The sequence below is a fragment of the Arachis hypogaea genome, chromosome 7 (assembly GCF_003086295.3).
Source record: "Arachis hypogaea cultivar Tifrunner chromosome 7, arahy.Tifrunner.gnm2.J5K5, whole genome shotgun sequence".
Taxonomy (NCBI): domain Eukaryota; kingdom Viridiplantae; phylum Streptophyta; class Magnoliopsida; order Fabales; family Fabaceae; genus Arachis; species Arachis hypogaea.
Window position 1 is genome coordinate 74,614,070 of NC_092042.1, and position 19,082 is coordinate 74,633,151.

The following is a 19,082-nucleotide window of genomic DNA, read 5'->3' on the forward strand; positions in this document are numbered from 1 at the left end:
AGGAGTGGGTGGGTTGTCGTTCCCACGAGGATTAACAAATTAAGCAAGCAATAGTCAATTGATTGGGTTGTTATTAATCTCAATTAATCCCCGGCAATGGTGCCAAAAACTTGATGCGGATTTTACAAACCACAAACTATCGGCAAGTGCACCAAATCGTTTCAAGTAATACCACGAGTAGATTATTGTTTCCACAAGGATTAACGGACTAAGCAAGCAATAGTCAATTGATTATTCTAGTCATAAAATCAGAAATTAGAGTTTCAAGGTTAATTTGCATAAAAACAAGGAATAAAACAAAAACAAGTCGTAAATAATTCAAAAAGTAATATGATTAAAAAGAGTTAAGGTTTCAAAGATGTTGAGACTTTCGGACAAAATTCTTTTCACTCTCTACCTTGATTATGCAATAATGTATCTATAGCAAGTCATAAATAATCAAACTCCAATTCCTTGGTAATTCAATTTCTCTAATCTGAATCAATTATCAATTCCTTGATTAGTCAATGGTGATAAGAGGTTAGAACGTTCACCGATTTAAAAATCACACGATTCTCAAGAACCAAACTTGGTTGATTCAATGTCACTTATCAAATCTAATTTCAAAGCCTAAGAATCATGAGAAGAAGTTTTCAAACTTAATTCAATTAATTAACTTTTTCAACATATTAAGAGAATTCAAGTCAAAAGAGAATTGTTTTCCACATATTCAAATCCTTTAGATGAAGAACAAGAACTCTTTCTTAAGAAAATATCAATGCATTATCAAAGTAGAAAATCCATAACATTAGTCCATAAGACTCAACAGAGCTCTTAAACTTAATCAAGGAGATTAGTGACTCATGCTAAACTTCAAAATCCAAGAATCAGAATAAAAAAGGCAAAAAAAGTCCCCCTCCTCAAAGTTTTGAGAAACCTTATATATTAAACCTAAAAAAACCTAATCATTGAATTCAAACATAATTAAAACTAAAATTAAATCAAATCAAATCAAATCTTTTGCATTTAATCTTCAACTCTCAATTGTGATTCAGGTTCAAGATTTCAGTGATTCAATCCTCCGCATCATCTATGGGCTTGGAATGCTTCTCGACTCAATTGGACTTGATGGACCGGGGCGTGTTGCACGCCCCTTCATTGGTGTGTTGCACGCTCTTCAATTCAGTCACCACTGGGAGCAAGCTTTGACGTGTGACATGCCCCAACCTTGGCACGTTGCACGCCAAGTTTTCAAGATCATTGAGCATGCACACCCTGGGCGTGTGGCACGCCCCATGTATGGCATGTTGCATGCCATCTCTATGTTTGGAGAGACCCTCGAAGGCGTGCCAAAATGGAACGCCCTTGTACCATGGCGTGTTGCATGCTCAAATTCCAAGTCCCCTGGAGCTAGCTTACCTAGTGTGTTGCACACCCCATGTTTGGTGTGTTGCACACCCTATGTTTGGTGTGTTGCACGCCAGGCTCTGGATGCCATGGAGCTTCATCTTCTCAACGTGTGATACGGTATTGTTGTGGCAGTGGCATGTCACATGCTTTCTTGTATGCTTGAAATGCTCAATTTTTGAGCTTCTGAAAAGTTGGCTCAGCGTGCCTCGCCTTGGTTCAGGCGTGCGGCACGTCGGGTTCTTGAAATGGTCCTGGAAAATATGGTTTGGGTGTGGCATTCCCCATGCCTGACGTGTTGCACGCCACTCTGATTGTGAGATTTCATCATCGAAGGCATGTCAAAATGATATGCCCTTAAGCCTAACATGTTGCACGCTGTCAACAAAGGGCCCTGGAGGGTTGAATTTTGGGCATGTTGCACACCCACTCACTTGGCGTGTTTGTTCTCTAGAGCTTTGGCCCAGTGTGCCACACTTTCATGCTGGCGTGTGGCACACCAAGTCCCTTGCTTTGGATGAATGGTGTGTTGCACGCCACCTCCTCTTCTTCCTGAAAAGTGCTTCCTAGTTGCGTTCTTTTGCTTGTACTTTGCTTCTCTTTTGCTATCATTCAACTACAATTAAATTAACAAGAAATCAAAGCACTCAAAGTACTACTAGAATAACTTTGAAAATCATATAATCATCAAGCAAAAAGTCATTAATTCTCTATAAGAAACACCAAAGAAAAGTACTTAAAATGCTCATGCATCAGAATCACAAACCAAAATTCATATTCAAATATCCTCCTTAATTTTGCTAATCGATAAGATAAAAAAAAATAAGACAAAAACAAGACAAACTATATAAAGAGGAGCTTAAAGCTTCCCCAGGTACGTTATACACTCCTGACCTTTATCTCTTAGATCCATTCTGATTTGAATGTTAGAGTGTCTTTGCAAGTACCACTCCCAGCCGCTCCAAAGGTCCGATCGTGTCATCATAATAACCGTGCGAGTCCTTGATCCTTCCGTTCACCTGTACCAGTAAAGACTTGTACAATTACCAAATAGATTTTTTATTTTATTTACTAATTGATCTTTCATATATGATTAAATTTTAAAATTTTTAATTTAATTTTTATTTTATTATTTATTATTTATTTATTTTATATTTATAATTCTATCATTAACAATTTAATATTCTATCATTATTTATTTTTAATCTTTTTTTCAAATTTATTTTTAATTTAAAATTTTACCAATATTATCTTTTCAATCTTAATATTAAAAGTTTCATAATTTATTATCAATCTTTTTTAATTGTCCAATGTCTATAATTGTTATCGAATCTCTTTTGCCCTCTATAATCATCAGTTTGGTATAATAGTCGCTCTTAGAATTTTGTCACCCTATAATTTTTTCAAGGGAGTATATATAATTTATGATTTGGGGTTTGATTTTTATTTTATTGGTATAAAAATTTAGGATTTAGGATTTATAATTAAAGGTTTACTATTAAAGATTATAGGACTGTTAAGGTCTGAATTTATAAATCATAATCTCGAGAGTTTAGGGTTTGGGATTATTAATTGATTTTATAGTTTATTATTTTAGGTGTTAGGACTCATAGTATATCATCTAGATGTAAGGGTGGTTTATTGATTGAGTTAGATTTAAAGGCATTTGATTCGGTCTTTAACTATTTAGGATTTAACGTTTAGATAACTAGCATTTAAGTGTATAAGGTTTATGGTATAAAGTACATATTTTAAGACTTAACACTTATCATTTATGGGTTAAGGATATATATATATATATATATATATATATATATATATATATATATATATATATATATATATATATATATATATATATATATATAAAATGACGGGGTTAATAAAGCCCAACAAAAAGAAACTTTATATACAAATAGATCGGGGTAATGAAGTCCTTGTGTAATCTTTATAGATGATTCTAGCTAACTCTGGAAATGATGTATCTCAAAACAAAAAACCATCACCAGTTTTTAAGCTTTTTATAGCTAAATAGTCAGCACTTCTATTAGTCTCTCTGTAAATTTGTACAAAAAATATTCTCCAATCTTTTTTTTTAGTGCATCAATTCGTCTGACTAGAGAATTGGGATGTTTCTCCAGATTTCTTTCACCATTCAACAGCTTAACAACAGCCGCCGAATCGCACTCCACAATGATTCTCTTCATTCCCATAGTCCAGACTAATTTCAGGCCCTCCATGACACCCCATAGCTCTGCTGTGAATGCTGTGCAGCTACCAATCCTACAGGTAAATCCAGAAACCCATCTTCCATTCTCATTTCTCACCAACCCGCCACAGCCAACACATCTCATGTTCCCCTGTGAAGACCCATCTGTGTTAAGCTTTACCCATCCTTCTGGCGGTGGCACCCAACTGACGTGAACCTCATGCTTCATCTTCAAACCTTTAATCAGGTAATTCCTTTCCAGAGTTTGTTTAATTTCCTGAACTTGGTTCATGATATCAATATGAGGTTGGTACGGTCTTCTGTAGTTGTCATCATTAATTTCCTTATTTCTCCAATACCACATTCTCCAACAGGCTACCATGAAAATATCTTTCCAGTCAAAATTCTTACTCTTTTCTAGTTGTTGTGTCAAATTCAGCTTTACCCATTCCTCCCAGTTTAAGTTGAAGAAGGATTGAATTTTAGATGAATCTAGGAGTTGGACCCAAATTGTTGATACTCTCTGGCAGTCCCTTAGCACATGTATGCAACTTTCCTGAGTTCCATGGCACGCATAACAGTTTCTGCTTCCCGCAAATATTTTTTATTTCCTCTCATTTGTTAGAATTCTTCTATGGATAGCGGTCAACATGAACACTTTAATTTTTTGTGTCCCTTTCCATTCCCATATCTGCTTCCATATTATTTTTTGGGGTTTTGACCAATTGTTTAAGGCTTTATAAGTTGCTGCTATTGAGAAATTTTCATCCTCTGTGTGCTTCCAACCTCTCTTATCTCCCTCTTGATCTTGATTTGGTGGGCACATTGCTGTGATTTTTTGAATAATTGCTTCTGGTAAATTGAGTCTAAGTTGTTCTCGATCCCATTTTCCTTTCTCATTGAGAGTATGATTTTGGGTTGAGAGTATGATTTTTGAGAGCTCCTTCTTCCAACACCCATTGATCCTTCCAGAAGTTAGTTGCGCATCCATTTCCTATGTATTGTATAGAATTTTCCTGATAAATTAGCCATATTTTCACGAGTTCCTTCCAAAGCGTAGAATCAGATCTTTTGCTTCTTATGTTGTTTTCCAATTGTCCTCTTGGATAGTACTTCTGTTTTAGCACCTCCACCCATAGCTTCCCAGGTTCTCCTTCCATTTGCCAAAGAATTTTCATCAAGAAGGCATCATTCATTGATGTGATTTTCCTAAATTCCATACCCCCTTCGTGCTTAGGACGACATAGAGTTTTTCAGCTAATTAAGTGTATTTTTCGATGATTGGGTTCATCCCCCATATGAAGCTCCTCTGAAGCTTTTTAATTTCCTGACAAACTCCTTTAGGAACTCTATCGTATTGCATTTGGAAGTTAAGAGCAGGACTAATGGATGCTTGAGCCAGCGTTAGTCTTCTAGCAAGAGATAGACACTTACTCTTCCAACCCTTGAGTTTACTCTGAACTCTACCCATAACATCTTTGAACTTTTCCTTGCCTCCTCTATTATTTGTAATCAAAGCTCCAAGGTATTTTTTCAATTCCTTTTGTTCTCTGAATTTTGCTATGTCTATAATCCTCCTCCTTAAATTTATATCTGTGCTTTTTGAGAAGACAATTGAGGATTTTTCTTCGTTAATTTTCAATCCAGATGCCTTGCAAAATTTTTCTAGTGCTTATTTAACTCTTTGCATTTGTTCCTGGCTGGCTTCTGTGAATAGAAGAACATTATCGGCAAAGATTAGATGAGATATTCTTGGTCCCCTTCTATCCGCTGCCATAGGTTTCCACTCTCCAAGATGCACTAACTCCTCTATCAACTGAGATAGCTTGTCCATACAGATAACAAAAAGGTATGGAGAAATTGGGTCGCCTTGTCTCACCCCTCTTTTTGGAATGAACTCCTCTGTCTTGTTTCCATTTCACAGCACATTATAGGACACTGAGTTAACGCAATGCATGATTATTTGTATCACTTTCACTGGTAATTTAAACTCCTTGAGTCTAACTTTAATAAAATCCCAGCTAAGCTTGTCATAAGCCTTTTCGAAGTCAATTTTTATTGCCATAAAATATTTTTTCCTTTCATTCTCTTCATATTATGCATGAGCTCCTTCGCAATGATGATATTGTCTTGTATTTTTCTTCCTGGAATAAAACTTGATTGGTGTACCGCTATTCTATCACTGAGATGAGGTTTGATTCTGTCTACTATTATCTTGGTTAGCACCTTGTAGGTCACATTGCACAAAGCTATCGGCCGGAACTGATTGATGGACTCTGGATGGTTCAGCTTTGGAACTAGCGTGTGAGTGTGGTATTGGCTTGCTTTATGATCTCTGGATTCTTCCAACAGCTTTGGATAAAATCACACACTTTGTTCTTCATGATCTCCCAATTATTTTTATAGATAAGCGCCAGAAAGCCATCACTTCCTGGAGCCTTGAGAGATCCTATGTTAAACAAAGCCCTTCAGATTTCCATTTCCATAGGAGTAGCTGCAAGCTTCCTGCAGTTAGACAAACTGAAATTAGGGAGGTCGTAATGTTCTAGTTCAAAAAGAACAACTCTAACCTCTTCTTGATAAAGGTTTTTGAAATGGCAAGTGATGTGCTTTTTCAAATCCTCCTCTTCTTCGATCCACTCCCCCTCATGCCCTCTGAATTTAAGAATTCTATTTTTCCCTCTTTTAACTATAGCTTTGGTGTGATAGAACTTAGTGTTTCTATCTCCATCCATAATTCATTTCTCCCTTGATTTTTGTAACCAAAAGGTTTCTTTCTTGTCCAGAACCTCGTTTAGCTCCTTTATAAGCTTCTGTTCCAAACCATCTAAGTAAGGATTTTTTCCATATGTGCTACTTCTCTGAATTCCTACAAGTCTGTTTTGTATTCTTCTTTTAGTTTTGAAAATATTCCCAAAATAGCTCTTGTTCCATTCGATTAAGTCCTTCTTTAGTTTGTCAAGAGCATTGTTGAGATGATGATGATTATTCCAACTTGTTTCAATTAAATTTTGGAAGTCAGGGTGCATAGTTCACATAGCCTCAAAGCGAAAAGGTCTATCCTTTATTCCATTTAAGCGTTTTTCAGTAGTAATTAATAGAGGATGATGATCAGATTTCATTCTTGTGAGCACCTCCACTGTAGCTTCATGGAATCTGTTTCTCCAACTTGAATTAGCCATAGCTCTGTCCAATCTTTCAAAGATTCTTTCTTGGCTTTTCCATTGAGGACCTCTCCAAGTGAATCTCGAACTGATGAAACCCAAGTCAATTAGACCACAGTTATTGATCCAATTAGTGAAGGCATTGCAAGCCCTCAGATCTGTGGGTGCACCTCCCCTCTTCTCTGAACTATCTTTAATCTCATTAAAATCTCCTGCAATAAGCCACTCCCCACTAACAGTGTTAGCTATGTTTTGTAATTTGGGCCATAGCTCTCTTCTAATTTGTTGATGAGGACTGGCATATACTGTAGTGAAAAACCACTCTCCTCTTCCACATTCTTGGACCTTTACGTGTATATATTGTTGATGTGCTTCTATTGAAATAATATTGATGTCATTCCTATTCCAGCAAATCCAGATCCCACCTGCAAAACCTTGAGCTTCCTCTATAATGTAATTAGTGTATCCTAATTGCTTAATAACATTTCTAGCAACTTGTCCGCTACACTTTGTTTCTAAAAGAATGGTAATGTCTGGCTTATATTGTTTCATCATCTCCTTATAAATCCTTCTAAACGCTCCACTAGCAGCCCCTCTTACATTCCAGATTATTGTGATCATTAAAAAGGATAATTAAAGGTTTAAGAAAACTAAAATAGCAAAAAAGGACTTCAAAAGGAAAGAGCACACCTGAAATTTAGTTCATCTTCATTACAGTGTCCTGTACAACACTAGTTTGAGGTGTTGTGAAATCTATTCCTTCTAACAAGCTCTCCTGCCCTCTTTCAGTGCCCTCTGTTTCCATAGGCACCACCTTTGTTGTCTCAAAATTTATGGGGTCTGGTGGTTTTCCTTCTATTGGATGGGCTTGATACGAAGGTTCAATGCATTCCTCCATTAAGGAAGGGGTCCCATTAGCCTCCTCTGCCCAGTTTTCCTCATGATGGTTGATTCCTTGTTTTATTGTCCCTACTCTTTGCGCATTTTCACTTCCGTTATGACTCTTTTTTGAGCTATTGCTTCTTTTTTAGTCTCCTGGTTTATTTTCCTGTTTTCACTAGTTGGCTCTTTCTCTTCCCAATTATTTTTTATGCTTTGTTGCTCTACATGCTTGCTCCTGCTTCCCTTGCCTTTGGTTCTTGACTTGTGTGCATTATTTGTTTCCCTTTCAGCATTATTGCCACCCTCTCTCTCTTTTTGTTCTTCCTCCTGTATTGTTTCTTCAATGGTCAACACACTATATCTTGACTTTCCTCTTCCTCCGATGTCTCTAGATTCAGTTTTTTTTTTTGCCCTTTTTTCCCCTTCTTGGCCTTTGGACAAACATCCAGTCTCCGTACTTGTCCTGCCTTATAGTGTCAATTTCAATTTATTTTCCCTTATCCAATCTCCTTTGTTCTTCCTGTTCTTGTTCCATTTCTGCAACTCCATTGGATCTTTGGTTCTTTGAAAAGTCCTGGGTTGACTGAGCTTCTGTTGCTTTTGGAGCTTGTTTTAGAGGGCAATCTTTTTGCTCATGGTCTATTCTCCCGCAAGAAAAGCATATCTGATGAATACCTTCATACTCAACTCGGTATTCCCTTCCATTGATTAAATATCTCCCTATTAGAGGTTTAGTTAAATCAACTTCAACACACAGTCTCGCAAATTTGCCCCTACATAATTCAGCCGTATTGCTATCCACCTTCACAGTCCTTCCGATGATATTTTCAATTTTTCTCAAAATATTTCTATCATATAGTTTAATAGGCAGCCCCGGGGGTCTAATCCATGCTGTTACCTTGTCTATAGTGGCTGTTTGAGGGTTGAAATTAGGTTCCCAAAGTCTCACTGTTAGATAATGATCATAAAGCTTCCATGGTCCTTCCAATAAGGCAAAATCAAAATCTTCGTTTGCATAAAACTTGACTAAATAGAAGTCCTGCCCTAAGTCAATGACATCAAGACTTCCTTTGTTACTCCACATTATCTCCAATCTTCTTTTCATTTCTGCATATCCCACCTTTCGCCCCAACAGTTTTACTATTAACGTATTCCACCATGACTTCCATAATTTTCTCTCAGTCTCTTCACTAATGACAATATTAAATAGTCCTTCCTCAATTTTTTCCACTCTGATGTCAGACTCTGAATCACTCACCATGTCTGTCTTATCTCCTTCTGCTTCTCTCTTCCCGGTGTCGATAGCCGAATCTAAATCTTCACCTTCAGTGTGGCTGTTCATGGGACCATTCTTCAAGGTTTGAGCAAAAGACCGATTCTTAGATCGGTTTTCGTTGCTTGTACTATCTTCAATCATCCAGTCTTCTTCTCTTGGCACAGGTTGTTGGCTTCCAGTAAAACCTTCACCGTCCTTTTTCACTTTTTTTTACTTCTCTTTGGCAGATCTTGCTCCTCAATAGAGGGAGGTTTCTTTGTCGCAGCTTCGCCTGGATCATCAACACTGTTCATGGCTTCTCAAAACAGGTTTTGGGATCAACTGTACGGAAAAAAAACATTTTGTATGTAACGGCTATATTTCTGTGTGTAACAACCAAAATATATATATATATATATATATGTGTGTGTGTGTGTGCGCGCGCGCAGGGCTTATGATTTTAGTCTTTAAAATTTAGTGATTTATAACTGGTGATTTAGGAGTTAGGGTTTGATACTATTGTTTATAATTTTATGGGAATAGACTTAGGTCTTAGAATTAACCGTTAACGGTTTATGATTAAAGATTTTAGGAGGATTAATGTTTGAATTTAGAAAATAAAATATCCGAAGTTTAGAATTTGGGGTTATTATTTGGTGTTTTGGTGTTAGGATTCAAAGTATATCACCTAGGTGTAAGGGTTTATTAATTTATAGTTAGATTAAAAGAAATGGATTTAATCTTTGTATATTTAGGATTTTGATTTTAGATAACTAGTACTTAAGTGAATATGATTTAGGGTATAAATAACTTGTTTAGTAGAAATTTAATCAATTGAAAAAAAAAACTCTAATCAATTGGTTGTTTTTTGTATCCAACAAATTAAAAATTGATTGTTGAAGGAAATCCAAATAATTGAATCAGTCAATCAATCAATTATTGGATAAGCTAAGTAACACAATCAATTGTTTAAAAGAAAATTTAGCATCTCTTAGTCATAGTTGTAAGAACTAAATCGATGATCAAATCGATCATCTAGGTTACTAATTAGTTAATTTATTAGTTCAATTGATAAATTATTCGTTAAACCAATAAAATTAATTTTACATAAATAAAAAATATAAATAATTATAAATTTAAAAAAATTTAAAATATATATTTTTACCAACATTTTAAAAACAACTAAGTCTCAAATTTTAAAGATAATTAATATAAAGATAGTCATGAAATTAATTAATAATATTACAATAGTATCTTAATTAGACACAATAAAAATAACAATCTATGAATCTATGAACTATATCCAAGAAGTGATTTCAAAGTCAGAGACTTGTTCTTCATCTGTCAAAAGTTTAAAACAACAGCTATTACAAATTGACATCATCTATTTCCTATTTTCTGTTCAACAACTCTAAATTCACAGCAACATCAACAAATACAACTATAAACACTAATAATGAGAAAAAAGACATCAAAACTCCAACAAATTCAAAAAATTTAACAAACAGATTCATATTCAACAAATTCAAAAAATTTCAAGAAATTAACCTAAACAAATTTATACTAAAAAATTCAACAAACTCAAAAAATTCAAGAAATTCAATCCACAGATTCATAATTTCAACAAGCAGAAAGCCAAAAATCTTTGGATCTTTATTAGAAGACTATAAAGGTAGTGCTACTAATAGGAAGCCAAACCACAACCAAATAGAAGAAGAGCACCAACCTATTTCAACTGCTCAAGATTAGTCATTCTCAAATTTAAACTATTTCAACTGTATTAGAAAAAGAACACCAACCTATCCGAGAGAGTAAAGGACGAAGACGACAGAAACCACCAACCTGTCCGAGAGAGCAGACAATGGAGAGGACGTGATGACGGCGACGACGAAGCCGAGCAAGGAGAAACGACAAAAAAGACGAAGGAACCATGGTGCAGGAACGTCGTCGGAGACTTGAGAGTTAAGACTATGGTGTCGCGGTGAGGTGAGGTGAGGTTAAGTAAGACGAAGAAGACGACACAGACCGGTGGTGTCGCAGTGAGATAAGGTGAGGTGAGGGTTACCTAAGGTTGGGGACTTGGGGAAACGGGGATGGAGATATTAGGTAATGGGTATTCCAATGTTTCTCTTTTTTTTTTTTTTGAAAATCCAAAACAACGTCATTTTGACAAATACAAAACAAAGCTCTGAACCGATCCATAAACAAAAATTTTTTATTCTCCAATTTTCATCAAAATCGAACGGTTCAACTCAATTTTTTTCGGTTCTATTTTTTATTCAGTCATATTGCTTAATTAAATTAATCAAGTGACTGATTCACTAGATTTTTTAGTCGAACCAATTAGTTAAGTCCAGTTCTTATGACTATGCTCTTGCTAGTTAAAATAATCAATTATTTTAAGAAAATACGATTGCGAATCACCAACCAATCGATTACATCGATTATTTCATAGCAAATTGTGATTTCTTGAAATTTCGAACAATGCATGCCTGACAAAATTCCACCACAATGCAGAAAATGAATTATAGAAATTTGACGATTGAAAAAGAGACTAATAAAATAATAATAAATTATGAAATTGTTAATATTAGAATTAAAAAAGTAAGACTAGTAGGGTTATAAACTTAAAATAAAATTGGAAAAGAAAGATTATTAAAGGTAAATATTAATAGAATATTAAATTGTTAACAATAAAATTATAAAAAAAAGATAGATCAAATAATGAATAATAAAATCATAAAATTAAAAATTAAATTAAAATTTTTAAAATTAAATAATATATAAAAATTAATTAATAAATAAAATTTAAAAAAACTATTTGACAATTATTAAAAAATATATCTCATTATTATGACGATTTAACAGTTTTAATAAGTTTTGCTCTCGTTAGCCCTTTTAAAAATAATTTACACATTGTAAAATGCATTTCTTGATATATAGGCCCTTGTTTCTTGTGAAGCTACTCTCCCACTTCTTCTGATCAAGCTCACTACCTAACCATTTTATGTCTTGTTTATCATACATTTCAGTAATTCATCGTCACGGAAATTTTCTTCTTCAATCAAGAATTGTAGGTGATTATTTATCAACATATTTTTTTTATTTCGAAAATACTCAAATCAGAAACTTAATTGACAAAAATTTGACTATTAGAACGAATAGTGGGATGATATGCCTAACTTTGGGATAGATCTAAGTTTTCCCACTTATAATAATACAATATTAATAAAAATCCATCATAACTTTTATTCAAATCCATGGAAGTGTTTTTCTTTTTATGTAATAGGTTATATAACATTAATCTTATTACTTAATTTTCCAAAAGTTTAGATGATAGAATTATTTTAAAATACTTTGACCACCCAGCGATGAACTTGTTAAAGGAAAGAAGTATATTCGAACAAACCAAATAATATTACTTTAACGACGGTCCTTTTGGGTACTTATTCTATTCTCTTTGAGAAGCTACGAATATTATCTTTGGGTTTCTTAAGAGTATTGACATCCTTTTATTAGAATGTGAACGTATTCTGTTCAGACACTCAAACACACAACAAAACATACAATTATTTTATTTTATATATATACACTTCATAGGTATATATTTACTTTACTACTATTTTAGTTAGTTGAAATTGTTTTCATGTTGAAAAAAGGTTGCAAAAGAATCTCCAAAATACTCTTCTTAGTCTTCCACAAATTTATTCAACGTGTGTTTCCATCCCCATTTTTAATATGTACTAGGATGAACACACGAGTAATAAAAACAAAAAAAAGATAAAAAAATAAAAAATAAGCAAATAATTAAATAAAAGAAAGGGTCACCGCCGTGAAACCAGGCCACAATAAGTGAGTGCAATTTTGTTTTCATTGGGATATCATATATTATAACAAAATTAGCCGTCCACATAAGAACTAGCCGTCTAGGTCAAACGGGTGTTAAACAATCCAAAACATTATTCAAACTTTATATATTTCTTTCAGAGGATAGGGTCCTCCCAAATCACTAGATAAAAAATGTGGTTTATTTTGACATATTAATTTAGAAAAATTTAGGTGACGAATATTTTTTTATATTTATCTTATATTTAAATTAGTATTAACTAATTTTTTTAATTAAAAGTATTGATCCTCTGGTATTTTTATTTTTTAATTATATCTACGAAAAACTAATTATTAAATCAATTATTCATACAAAATATATATTAAAATATAAAATATATATTAAATTATATAAAATAATATATATAATAATTAATTTGATAATTAATTTTTGATATACATATATTATTTTTAAATATTTTTAGCAAAAGCTTAATATCAGAAGTATGTACATCTTAGGAACTCAATTTGAGTTGGTCAATTAATTTATTCATTTATTTATTTGAATAAATGTCGAAATTATAAATTTTATTTTATATATGTAATAATTTATTCATGAGATAAATTTTTTGATTGAATTCAAATATATAATAAATTAGTCTTTAACTTATCAAACAGAAATACAATAAAAAAGATAATTATCTGCATGTTAGGGAGGCGAGGACAATGTAAAACCAAACATATTTAAACCAAATAGATAGATCAATAGATTTAGGGTGCTGAATCTAGTTTAAAAATTTTAAGGCGACGAACCTACGTACATGAGTTGTTTTATCTATATTTTTTATTTAATTTATTCCTAATGAATGTAAGGCTTTATTGTGTGAATCAGATAGCCCTCATAACAAATGTAAAACAGTTTCAAATGTGAAACTTTATGTAGATGTTATTCTCCATAAAATGGAATTTGGGATGAAGTGGAAAAATTGGTTGAGGAAATGCATTTCTATGGGAGACGCTTATAGCAGACTTATTTTAATTTGTATCAGGTATAAATTTTTAACTATACTAATTATATGTATAAAATATATATTAAAATATAAAATATATATTAAAAAATTAAATTATATATATTTATAAATAAATATATAATTCTAATTTAGAGACCAATTTTTTTAGGCACATATATTGATAAACTTTTAAAAAAGATTACACTATAAAAATCGGAATTTTTGTTCAAATTATTTAAATACTTTAATTACTACATTGTGCAACGTGTAAAACATTTATGTTTTTACACAGTAATTATACATTTCAAATACACAAAATAGAACACAAATAAGTACAAAAATTAATTATTCTACACTCAAAATATGTAATACTTTGACCAAATTAAAAAAATTCTAAGTGCACTCGAAATTTGTTATATCTGCATATATATATATATATAGAGGATGCTGTGCATCTGAAATTAAACAAAAAAAAAATCTATCCCAATGTATCTGAGATATATTATAATTTTATTTTATTTTATTTTTTATTTATCTAATATTATTTAAATAATTTAAATTTTTAAAATTATAAAATTTTAAATTTAAAAATTAGATGGATATAATTAAAATTGACGACTTAATTTAATATAATACAAATAAATATACACGTATTATTGTACTTGTATTAGATTGAATTAAATCATTAATTTAAATTATATTTGTCTAAATTTTAAGTTAAAAATTTTAAAATTTTAAAATATTTCAATAAAATTAAATGAAATAGACAAAATAAAATCAAATAAGATCGTAACATATTTCAAGTATGTTGGAATAAATTTAATTTTTTGCTTTATTCCGAATACAAAACACTTTAGATATGTACATCTATGCAGATGTATAATATTTCAGGTGTACTTGAAGATACATATATTTTTTTAAGATGTTACACATCTCAAATGCATAGTATTCGATTTTTATGCTTATTTGTCTTTTTTTCTATGTATCTGAGAACATCATTGTTAGAATTGGACCGACATAGTTGATCAAATCGAAAAAGCCGGTGAACTAGCCATGGACCAGTCCATGCAATAAAAAGCTAGTTTGATCCGTCCGATTCTAGTAAAACCTAATGAATTGATGAATTTGAAAAATTCGGATCGGTTCGATTTTTTTTTTACCCCTCCCCACAAAAAATGTTGTTTTCTAATTAATTTTTAAGAAATTGAAAACCTTAACAGAGCCTCATCCCTCCTCACTCTCTCTAATTCACTCTCACAAGGAGGTTGAGCTCTCAGCCTCTCATTCTCTCACTCAGTTTGTCACTGACAACGTACGATCGCCGGCTCCTCTGCGTCGTCTCACCGTCTCTTATGCATCTCCGTTATTGCGTCGTCGTTTTCGTCCGTGGCTCGCCTTCTCCGTGTTGTCGCGTCTCTTTATTTTCGTGTGTCTTTTGTTGTCATCATCACGTTCTTATCCAGTGTGGTTCGCCGTCACTATTGCCTCCCCTTGCCAGTATCTGCCTCGCTGTTCTTGATTTGTTTAGTAGTATTTTTAGGTGTTTTAAATTTATATCAAATCTGATCTAATCTAATAAGATCAAATATGATTTAAATTAGTTATCATATTTTTAGAATCTTTTAATTTAAATTATATCTAATTTAAATGTATATGGTCAATTTTAAAGTCATATCTAAGAATATTTAATCCACTTTTAAGCTAATGTGTCCTCTTTAAATATTTTTTGTGAGACAATTTAGACAATTTTTTTATGAATAATAATTTTCAGTTGCTTTATGCACATTTTCCATTGTGTGATCAAGTGAGAATAGTGATTTGCTTATCTTGTTGCATGAAAAGAATTGAAGGATCTAACCTAAGATAATTTTATGTGTTAGATCTTTCAGTTTTCACCCTTTGATCTAGGTTATTAAGGGCATATTTTTTGAAAATTTAGTAGAGAATCTTTTCTGGTGATTTAGGTTGCTAAGAACAAGTTTTTTAGAAGTTTAGTAGGAAACTCTTTTTTTTCCATCGGTTTTATTTTCGTTATTAAATTTGCATTTTTTGTGTTTTCACTGTGTCTGTTTTATTCCTTTTAATTTTGTTCATATTTTTTCATTTGGTATCAGTTACAGATCATAAATAAATTCTTATTTAACTGTCTAGAATTTTTATTTAGTCTTTTTATTTTATTTTCTATTTCTGCAGATTTAGTTTAGAGTTACATTAAAAAAATTTAAAAATATCAAAAAAATGAACAACAGAAAAAAAAAGGAAAGTTCAAAAAAATAAAAAATTAAAAAAAAAGAAAAAAAAAGAAGAAGAGGTGTTCTTGAATTATAATGTTATTGCTTTTAACTTTTCGTGTCCATATTCCAAATTTGTTTTATATTACTTTGGGTCTTGGCATTCGAAATTTTCATTTAGTTTAGAGTCTAAATTTTAGTATTGTGTCAATTTACTTTGGGCTTCAAGTAAGATTTAAAAAAAATTAGTTTCTATCACCTTCATGTCTTTCATTGTTTTTTTTTTGTCACATATCTTTTTTTTTGTCACATATTCTGGTTGTCTTTTTATCAAATTGAAAGTCTCTATTATTTAGATTATTTTAGTTTGATCTCTCAATTTTTTATTTTTTGAAGTACAATTTGTTAAAGCAATCCAAAAGTGAAAAAAAGCAAGAGTAATGAACTAAAATAAATAAATAAAAAGGTCATGAATTGAGTGCAAACACGAGTATATTAATCTAAGTGATACACATGAGAAGAGCATGGTGAGATATTTTTTATCTTTTTTTAAATTTTCAAATTAGAAAGAATGAGGATTGAGAATTTTAATAGTGATCATGAAAGAATCTCGTATATGAGAAAGGCTTTTAAGTTGCAAATCCCTGTATTTAAATGAAGAAATGATACAAAAACCTTATTTCGAATAGAAAAAGAATATAAAGTTGATTTTTGCACATTGCATCCTTTCAGTGAAAAAGAAGTTCCGATTGGTAGAAGTCAAATTTTTCGATGATATTCGTATCTGGTGGAATGAGTTAGGAAAATCTAAAAAAAAAGTACAGAAAAAGACTAATTTATAACTGGAAGAAGATGTAGAAAATCATGAAGAACCAGTTTGTGTCATCATTATATATAATGAGGAATCGGTTTGTGCCGTCATTTACCACAACGAATATTTTGAAAAATTTCTTAAGTTCAAACAAGAATTAGAACAGAGAAGGAAAAGTGACATAGCTATATATCTTGGTTCAACTATCTTGTGCAATGTGACCTACATCCACTACAACTATGATGAAATTTTTACTATCTTTTGCAAAGATTATATTCACCAATTTTCTAGGATTCAACTCAATCTTATCTAGAACAAACCCAACTTCTACCCAAACTAGATTTGACTAGGTTCACTCCTTAGATTTTTCAGCCACTAAATACTCACGCAACTTAACAAGGGAATCCCCTTAGAATCATGAATACAAAACAAAAAAGTATACAAAGGATATTTGAAATAAACATTTAGCTTTTCTCCAAGTCTAACTCTCTTTGCTTTTTATCTCAATGGCTTTTTCTTAATTCCTCACATTAATGTCTTTTTCTATTGAAACAAAGAAAGCTAAAACTGAGAAAGACCTCTTTAATAAAGAAGTAAATCCAAATTTTGTGCTCTCACTCTTTGAATCAATCTCTAGCCATTCACCTCTTTAATAAAGAAGTAAACTAATCTGAACCATTCATTTGTGCTTTGACTCCAAATTTTGGATTGGAAAACCCCCAATTTTAGGTGCACAATACACATCTACACATTCCTCGTATACTTACTAATTTTTTCTTCTCGATTGTAGCTGGTGAGACTCGAACCCGAGACCTTTGAGATGGAGAGAGGGTGAAATGCCGTGTGAGCTATGGCTTCATTTCTTAATTATTACCCTTTTTCTTGTGCCATAAGTGAATAATATGAACTTGGACTTGGATTATCCATTTGGCTTTAAGTTGATCAAAAGAAAGAAAGACAATTAACATAGAATGTCTCACATATTCAAGATATGACAAAGTATTATATGTTTTGCATTTGATAGTTCAACAAATCTTGAACAAAAAAGCATATAAAGTAGATGTTTGACTATTTTTTATATGTGATTGAATAAAGTAATAAGAATGTGATTGCTAATGAGTTGTTCAAAGATTATGATTTAATCACTATTTTTACTCTTAATTTATCAGTATTTGAACATTTAAAGAATATTATTGCAACTAAATTTGATTTTTATTCTATATCTATTATTTGTGAAAATATTGATTTCAAGTATTATAATGAAATAAAAAGATGTTATAAAAAATAGTTAGACTGTTGCTTATCAAATTATTTTGATAAATCTCAATTAATAAACAAGAATATAATATTTTAAGAGAATAGACTTTTTTTTTGTTGAAAATTTAACAAATTAGGTTTGCTTTTCAATTAAATATTTCTTAGCAAATGTAAATTCATTGACATGATTTGAAAAGGATTGGATTCATCCTATATAAGATTGAATTAGTTATATAGTTTGGTTTTTTTGGGAGAATAAATACTAAAAATTGACCTGTTCTTGTGCTAATTTAGTAGTTATGTAGGAAAATGGATTGGAAAACAATAAGATCATTTTCATTCATTCTAAAATTACATGATCAATGTGGAATTTATGGTTGAGATTTGAGAAGATGTATTGAAGCATGGATGAGAGCAAATTGGAACCAAGAGAAGACAAGAAAATGGATGACTATATTTTCTTTGCCATTGTTGAGCAATTTTGATATAAAAAAAATGAAATTGTAAAATATGCTATATTTTAATTAGTGAGCCAAAATTTTTTGGTCAGTTATTTATTTTATAATTTTGAATATTAAATTATATATTTTAAATTCTAAATTTCCAAAAACTAAAGGTTATAAAAAACAATTTATAATAAATAGTAATATCGACTATTTAAAAATTGATTCTCTGTATTTTTTACTATAAATTCATCATTTCTTTTATTCTTTATTTATGTTGAAATTATGAACAAAGTAAAGTTAAATAAGTGTATTTCTGTTTCTCTACTTGCAAATAAACTTTTAGAAAAACTAAAAAAATAAAATTTTAAAGATTTTAGATAATTTGTAAAAATTCAAAATTCTTTTTAAAAAATTATAAAAAATTAAAATTTTGTTAGTTAATATTAATTATTTTTAATTCTAAAAATCTTAATTTTAGAGAATTTAAAAATTAAAATTTATAATTTAAAATAAATAAAATTTTAAAAATTGACTAATATTGACGGAAAAAATTAGTTTTAATATTACTCTTTTTCTAAATATAGTGAATAAATCGTATCATTACAA

General features: G+C 31.2%; 1 long non-coding RNA gene across 2 annotated transcripts; it reads right to left on the reverse strand.

Moving 5' to 3' along the window:
- Positions 1-739: 739 nt before the first annotated feature.
- Positions 740-11,066, reverse strand: LOC112703465 (uncharacterized). Of its 2 annotated transcripts, XR_003154611.3 has the most exons (3): positions 10,739-11,066; positions 2,281-2,405; positions 740-2,002 (listed from the first exon to the last, which is right to left on the reverse strand). It is a non-coding gene; the product is annotated as an uncharacterized lncRNA (long non-coding RNA). The 2 variants fall into 2 exon arrangements; XR_003154612.3 differs by lacking the exon at positions 740-2,002 and having other exon boundaries at positions 2,030-2,405; positions 10,696-11,030.
- Positions 11,067-19,082: the final 8,016 nt, after the last annotated feature.